Consider the following 9,368-nt stretch of genomic DNA (forward strand, 5'->3'; position numbering starts at 1 on the left):
GCCGTTATTGGAATGGAAACAACATAAATATCATTATAATGTATATATGGCTCAGAAGTAATTTTTTAGGAGCCCCCCCCCCAAAAAAAAAAAAAAAATTCCACTCTGGGTCCGCCACTGTGCTTATATTATACATCATAGTATATTATTTTTGAATAAAATAGATTTATTTACAAATATTATGTTATTGTACAAATATTATTAATTTAATAATAACCACAATAATTTATTTTGGTAAAAATACGTATGTATATACCTAATAACTAGCAGGTTATACCTTTTGGCTTATACGTATGAAGTCGAGCGGCGATCACGATCCAATTGAAAATTACACTTATTTTTTAGCTTTTTTTTTATTTTCATTTCATTAGTATTGTTAATACAAACATTAATGTAACTAAGAAAATCGTAATAACAGATGCTAATTAAGTTTGAAAACTCTTAATAATCGCTGTATGCATATTTTAATACATGGGTAGGTAGCATCAAAAAATATATTATATTAAGTAGGTACTTATATTTGAATATTTCTGTAAATTAATTTTAAATTATACATTCAATTTAAAATACATAATATGAATAAAGTTTCAACACTGACAAGTGACAGTCCAACTATTACATAGGTATACTCAGTTATGTACCTACTTAGTTAGGTATATTTAGTTTTTAATACCTATATTTCATACCTATATATATATATATATATATATATATATAACCATTTAAAAATGTTTCTATAATCTATTGAGGAGGGAGCACATGCTCCTGTAACCTCTCCCCGTGGATCCAGCACTACCTGAACGGAGATGGAGCAATAACACTACTGAACATTTAAAATGTAAAATATTTAATAACCTTATTAATTTTATCAAATTATCGTTTATCAGTATACCAATTAATCTATAATGACGGTTTCCAAACTTATTGAATATTCTGTATGATTCTAACATATTCTAATATATACCTATTAACAACTTACAACTAACTAAAACACTAAATCAAAATTAAAATTCCTAAGAGAAGGTACATGTTTATTGTTTACTATCAAATTTAAAAGTTAAATTTCCGTTCAAAGAAATGCTTTAAAAATTGGAAATTATTTTAGTTCTATTTTTAATACGAGTATATGGTCACCCTGAATTAATAGGTACGATAAATATTTAGAGTCGATCGCTGAAAAATGTATGACTATTATTATAAGAACTTATATAAGTATAATAACTATATCCAGTTGGCAATCTTAGGAGACGCTTAACGATTATAAAAATTCCAACTCGAACTTATAAAAAATATGCAACCGGTCTATATCATTTACAATACCTACATATCGCAATAGGTGGTTTTATCGGAAAAGTCAATATTATATTCACGTAAGTTTATTTTCTGCTACTCCTTTTTATTGGTATGGATCAGTCATACTCTCATACTAAAACTTTTTTTTATTTGGGCCACATAAAATATTTAAAAATATTACGCGGGCCGCAAGTCGAAATTAATGGAACGGAAATAAAAAAAAAAAAAAAATTAAAATAAAATAAAATAAATTTATATATTGTGTATATTGTATAACATTTAAAAATTTATTATAAAAAAAATTTAATTAAATATTTATTCTAAATTAATGTGAATTTTGATAGTTATCCTTAAATCCATAATCATCCTTATCGCAAGTGCGTGTGACACACTTTGATTGTTTTGTTATATTTTATATTTATAATAATATTAGTTTTGAAATTTATATTTTTTTTATCAATTCAATGAGTTTGGTTCGGGCCACATATAAATCGTTGGAAGGCTGCAGGTTGAGTATCGCTGGTATGGACGATCAAAAATATAATACCTATATTATTCATTGTCACGAATAAACGACATAGATATTATTGACGCGTTTCCGACTTTACTAGTTAGTAAGTGCGCAAAGCATAAAATACGCAAACCAAAAACAACTATAGTGTCGCAGTGGCGGACGTAGGGAGGGGTTTTGGGGTTTCACCCCCCCCCCTCAAAATTGAATGGATGATTAATTTCAAATAATAAATAATTATTTCAAAATAACGGTGATTATTCTTATTTTTTCAACCCCCCATCCTCCCCCCGAAATTTTTTCCTGCGTCCGCCCCTGGAGTGTCGTCATGGTATATAAGACAGGTACACACACACACACACAAACACATATCGACGTCTTTTTACCTCGCGAAATTCAACATGATCATTATCATTAGAGATTATTATTTTACGTACACATTTTATTCGAAATCAAAAGTTACTAACCTAACCGCAAACCACTCAAAGTACCGAGTTAAAGTTTGAGAACGGAGCCAATCGTCATAAGTGAACGATCATAAATCTATAAAAAGCTGTAACGCGTTAAATTTTAATTCAATAAATTATAAATCATTGTATTTATATACGTATAACGATTCTGAGCTGTGCTCTGTGTGCTAGCTTTTATTTTATAGAAAAGAAATTGCTTAATTTTAATATGTAACAATTTATTTTTCTATCATAGTAACCGTACAGAATAGTACGTATATTACTGTAGAAGTAATAAATATTTATTGATTCGGTTTATTAACTGCCTATGTCAAACTATTACTTAGGACTATCATTTTTCGGCGTGGTGTAAATAAATAGGTTATATATAATAGATATGTGTATAACATAGATAAAAGCATATTAATTTTATGTATAGGATTTAATTTGTTTTATATACCTACCAGAGTAATTCAATAATATAAAGTTATAAAGGCTGCTAGCAATTCTAAGTAAGAAATCGAAGTTAGAAAAAATCGTAAAGGAGACTATTTAAATAAACAGATACAGAAAAATATAAGAGTCCCAAATCGGCCAAATCATAATATTTTGATATAATTGATGATATAATTTCTAAACTCTATTATTTAGTCAAACATAGGAAACTTTAAAGTTAATTTCAGAAACAAGAAAAGGGAAGTGAAACAAATTGTATAGGTAATACTCCAACTCCCGATGCACCTCAAGAAAAAAAGTCATATTTTTGACGTAGCCTGAATGCGTCCCACTTCATTTATTTTATAGTTCCTCAAGATGCACCATGAAGGGATGAACTGGCTTACACGCCAAAAATATTTTGTGATTCTTATTTATGTAATAATTTTTGATTTTAGCTTACACCCCTTAGGTGAGCACACTAATTTTTTTTTTTTATTTGAGAAAAATGTTTTTATTTTTATTTTACAGTATCTATATATATATATTTAAATTAAATGCTAATTATTTTTATTTATTTAATAATTACAAATTATTACATTGAACTTTAACTATATATTATTATTTTTAATTATCTATACTAATATATAAAATGATAGCGTTTGTTTGTATGTGCGGGATAAACTCCGAAACTATTTATTCAATCGTCGTGCAATTTTTTTTAAATTAAAGAGGACATCACAGAGAAGGTTTTAGGTATAAATTTAGTCCGATAAAGTTAATAGATAATTAGTTATTACTTATTATTAATTAAAATCTTGGTTGGAGCCGAGACGGGTATGCTATTATTGTATAATATTATTTGATTATAAGATTAATCCAAAATTAAGTAACTAATGGGACTAACGTGACACTTGGGCTTGTTTTTTTTATACAATCTTTTACTCGTGATCGAATAGTTGAAAAATATACTCTCATTTCTTCACATTATATAGTTTGTTTTATTACTCACTACTTACAGTGTTACATTTTTCAACCGTTTTTTCTTAAAAAATATATTTCAAATAATTTCATGGAACCCTAAATAAAGTTCGGGGCACTCTGGTTGGGAACATCTGCCCAATAATATAGGTATGCTTACTATACATTTCAGTTATCCAACAATATTATTTGCTTTCGAAATGATGATATTTTCCTGACAATAACAAATTGTAATGAATGACAGTTATGAACTAATTATAATTTTTATTAATTTATATATTATTTTAAAAGATGAATGGGTACAAGTCACACGACACACATCCATTATACAGCGAACTCTCTCGAAATCTTTTCCGCCGTGGTACTGGGCGGCCCGCTATTCGGCCAAAATATACCCTTCCCTTTTCGGCCAGCACAGTTTTAACAACTTTTGAGTTATGATTGTATCCAAAACTATGATTTAAAAAAAAAAAATTATTACCTACCTAATACTTTATGAAAAAATAATAAAATAAAATAACAAAATGTTACAATAAAATATTATAATATAATACATTATTCGAATAAAAATTAATATAGTATTGTAATACCTATACAAAAATAATTCTAATAATAAAATAAAATAATCGGCAATATAATAAAATGTTATAATATAATACATTAGTCGAATACAAATATAATAATAATAAAATATGCATTCAGAAGTTTTATTTTTTATAATTATATGATATTTGTTTGACAAATTTGTAACGACATATTTTATTATTTGTATAGTCTTCAATGTAAGCTTCATTTCGTTGATTTTAGGTTAATACCTATATAGTTAATAGTTATATCAATTAATAAAGAATTATAATTAATACCTTATTAATTTTTATTCGAATAATGTATTATATTATAACATTTTATTGTAACATTTTGTTATTTTATATTATTTATGTTATCATAAAGTATTACTCATATGTAACTCATAAGTTGTTAAAAGAAAACTGTGCTGGCCGAAAAGGGAAGGGTACATTTTGGCCGAAAACGGTGACGCCCCTTTTTTTTTTTAAATTTTGTATTTAAAAGTAGTCTATATCCTTTCTCAGTGTCTAAACTATCTATGTACCAAATTCATTTAAATCGGTTCAGTCGTTTAGGAACCTATTCAATAAAAACAATCAAATCTTTCCTCTTTATAATATTAAGTATAGATTATTTATTATTATTTACCTACGATACGTATTTTTATTTCTTCAACTCTGCCACATTTTTATGTTTTACACAAAAACATGCACATACACCATTTAAAGTATATTTTATTCAAACTAGTTAATTCTATTTAAACTTTAAAGGCATAATCTATTTCTATTATATTAACTGACATAATTATTATTAGGTACCATTTTCGAACAATTTATTAGGTTTATTAGGGTATAGTGTATGATATTTTTACTATTTCATAATATCTACAAGTTGTTAATTTTATAATAATTAATTTATACACTCGATTAAACAAAAAAATACAATTTTTTGGGTAAACAATTTTAAATTGTATTAACTTTTTTTTAACAACAAAAATACGCAGTCTCCGTCGCCGTCGAAACGAGTCGGCATCACCGCCGCGTCGTTGCCCGCTGGTACAGCGGTCGAGGCGCAATTGTTGCCTGCGCCGGTACCTCGGTCGAGGCGGAATCGTTGGCTGCACCGTTACCGCGGCTAACTGCCGTGTCGTCGTCGTCCATCGCTCCGCCAAAGCTGCCGGGTGCCCGCCGTGCCATCAGAATGTCGATCGCATCGGCCGCCGAGCATTCGACTCCAGAGAACCCCGTCGCGCCGCGAGTGGTCGGAGACTTACCGCCGGACACCGTCCGTCCATGCCCTTTTTTGTATCTCCCTGAATCCATACGTCGTGGTCTTCCTACCAAACGTCTTCGGTTAGGGGGATTAGGGTTGGGAGCCTGCGGACGCAGAGAGGAAGTCCGAAACACTGTTGGAGATTTGGTCGATTGGCTTCAACCGGACATGGTCACACCCGGTTGAAACCAACCGTTCCTGGATCGAGACTCAATTCGACCGACTGCACTGCCATTTCTGACTACGGCGCGTCTCCGCCGGGCAACGGATCTTCTCCGCAACACACTATCTGCAACAGATCGTCCATAACGTCTTGGACGACGTCATCTACGTATTCTTGTATAGATTGATCAAATAATTCCTCGACGTCTATGATTTGTGTCATTTTATTGTGGTATTATACTGTTATGTAATTGAAAGTGTGGAATGTGAAGACATAGTTCGGACTCGTAAATTAACTTTTATAGAATATTGTCCGACAATGAGAAAAATGAAAATCTCCCAGACGACGGTCGACGGGTACAGTATTGTTTATTGTTTATTACAAGGCCTATAATCTATAATATAGTATACTATAATATAATATAATATAATATAATATACATATTATGTATGTCCGTTATTTTTTCAAAGACCCATTATATTGTTTATTATTTAATATTATCTACTTAAGTGTAGATACTATAATATTTTAACGTTTATTTCGATTTATGTACTGTACCCGTTTTATACTTTTAGGTGGATCTTTTTTTAAGTATAATATTTTATTTATTTCGATTTAACTCTAATATATGACATATTTTTTCGATAATCAAAATTTTTTCCAATTATTTTAAATTTAATACAATGACGATCAAGTAAACGTATTATTTATTTATATTTATATTTGTATTAACGGACGAAGCCATATACAACAATTTAAAATTTAAATAATTAATATACATATATATATGTCGTAGTCACATTGTGAAATTGATCTTTTCATGAAAAGATGACCATTTCGTGAAATGGAAACAGATTTTTTACACTTCGTGAATTTCGAAAATATTTCACGAAATGGTCATTTTTTCATAAAATGGTCACTCCAATTTTACATTGTGTAATTTTTTCACAATGTGGTCGTTCACTTTATGTACTGAAATACAACATTTATGGAAACGTTAAGTTTAATTAGATTCATTATTAGTTATTTCAAGTATACTCATATTTATTAAGTATCTACTTATTTATAATATATTATATTATAGTATATCATATTAATTTATTAACAATATTATAATTATTTTTTATAGTAATAAAGTATATTTACTTCTATTTATAACTTATTAAATAAATACATATTTTGTTTTGAAAAGCATTTTTACACAAACAACTTAGGAATCCATGACATTAAAAGTTTAAATGTTTACGAAATATATCAAAATCGCGAAAATGTATTGTTTAGATTTATACCCAACGTTAAAAAACCTAATACAAGTTTATCCATAAGTTTTTCTTCAAATAACTGTAAAGAAAACTCCAAAGTTAACATAGAAAAAATTTTATTAACATGAATTTAATTTTTTTACGAAATCGAACAAAAAACGATATATTATTACAATTTAAATATAGGTTATCATATAATAATATATCCTACTAATTATCATTGACTGACAAATCATCTCCGTTCAAAATCGTTTTTCATTTACAATGATACCTGTCATTGCATTCAAATTTAACACATCCACTATAGTGACCAGTAACCTACTATACAGCAGAGCGATACCCAAAAAAAATTAGATGTATAAAGTAGGAACAACACACGGTTTCATTAGAGGATGGTTCAATTCTGGAAATATGCAGCATGCCACTGTAAATTTTATTTTACCTGAACAGGTTAACAAACAAAAAGAGTTAACTTTACGTGAAACTGTCCAAGTTGTATCTGGAGGTGGAGGATTCTTGAGCTGTTCTTGTAAGAGTGCTTGCCAAACAAAAATATATATTTGTTTTAAAAGCAGTTTTAAATGTAACTGTCGTTATCACGGTTAATTTTCCTGCTCTAATAAATAAAAAATTGTTTAATAATAAAATTGTTAATAAATTAATATTGTGATATACTATAATATAATATATTATAAATAAGTAGATACTTAATAAATATGAGTATACTTGAAATAACTAATAATGAATCTAATTAAACTTAACGTTTCCATAAATGTTGTATTTCAGTACATAAAGTGAACGACCACATTGTGAAAAAATTACACAATGTAAAATTGGAATGACCATTTCGTGAAATATTTTCGAATTTCACGAAGTGTAAAAAATCTGTTTCCATTTCACGAAATGGTCATCTTTTCATGAAAAGATCAATTTCACAATGTGACTACGACATATAAATATATAAAAATATAACACATATAAATTTAAACATGATAATAATTCAATAATAAGTAATATGTAAGATAGAATAAATATAATACAAGTAGCAACAACAATTTATAATTATAAGTTATGATAAATGGTGCTCTCGTTGATCAACCGCATCAATATTACAATATTATTTTGTAATTTAATAAATGTATTGCTGTGCATAATACATATATTATATTACTACTCTACAAGTCCAAACCATTTTCCCCTTAAATTCCGTTGCGAGACTTGCGGCATATATAAATCTTGGCTGGAAGACGGAGTAAATTACGACCCATACGCTCCTCATCACATCAAAAACATACGAAAAAGTTTTCAAATACATGACGAGATACGTCAGCAATTAGATGTATTACAATTTAATTTAAAATTGTATGGTTTTATTTTTTATTACTATTATTTTTTTTGTCTTTGTGCATCTTTTAATTACCAGTGAAAATTTAATAATATTACATTTAAACTTTTTAAAGTATTGGCATTGAATTAATTAATGTTATTTTAGCCGTAAACTTTTCTGAAAATTAAAATTATTGAAATAATAAAATTTAATTAAGTATTAATTTAATTTTAGTTATTAAATAATTTGTTTTCTTAAATTATGTATAACTTGTTATTAGAAAAGTTTTAACTTTTTAAAATAATTATTAGTTACTTTTAATTGCTTCACCTTGTATACTTTTAAATGTCTTGTTTAAATGTATATTATGTGTATCAGAATAAAATTACACACCTAGAACTGAACCGCAAAGAATCGAAAATCCTTTAAAACTAAAATTGGTATTTTTAAATAGAAGTTTTAAGACTCTTAAGAGGACGCTATACCCGCATGTGTTGTCTCTGTCTTATACACGCGTAACATAGTTAAAAACTGTTTTGCGCGGGACAACTTTACTCCCTCGATATTTTAATCAAAACAACCAAAATTGTAAATCCCATTGGGAAGAACTTTACATGTGTTGTAGCATTTTAATTTTTTTAATAACATGAATGCAATTAAAGTTATCGATTTGAGAACTTTAGGTTTTTTCCATTTAATTATTAAAAGTTATTGGTTACCATCACTATCAAAAAAAATTAAAACGCTACAACTCAGATAAATTTCATCTCAATCCGATTTAAAATTTTGGTAATTTTGATATAAATATCGAGGGAGTAAAGTTGTCCCACACATTCGGGTATAGCGTCCTCTTAATAGGTCTTTCTTGATTTCAATAAATTTAATAAACAGATTAATTATATTAGTTGTTTTTCGTAATCTCAAGCTGGGTTTAAACTTAAGCACGCCAAGTCTAGGTTTAGTTCCATAAATTATGTAATAAGTTTAAAGAAATCAAATATATTATTTATGCCCTTACTCGTATGTTGCTGCATAAATAAAACTATATAATACATAAACATTCTTTAAAATTGTATTAAAAATACGTATAATCAAGTACGTATTATTA

The sequence above is a fragment of the Rhopalosiphum padi genome, chromosome 2 (assembly GCF_020882245.1).
Source record: "Rhopalosiphum padi isolate XX-2018 chromosome 2, ASM2088224v1, whole genome shotgun sequence".
Classification (NCBI taxonomy): Eukaryota; Metazoa; Arthropoda; class Insecta; order Hemiptera; family Aphididae; genus Rhopalosiphum; species Rhopalosiphum padi.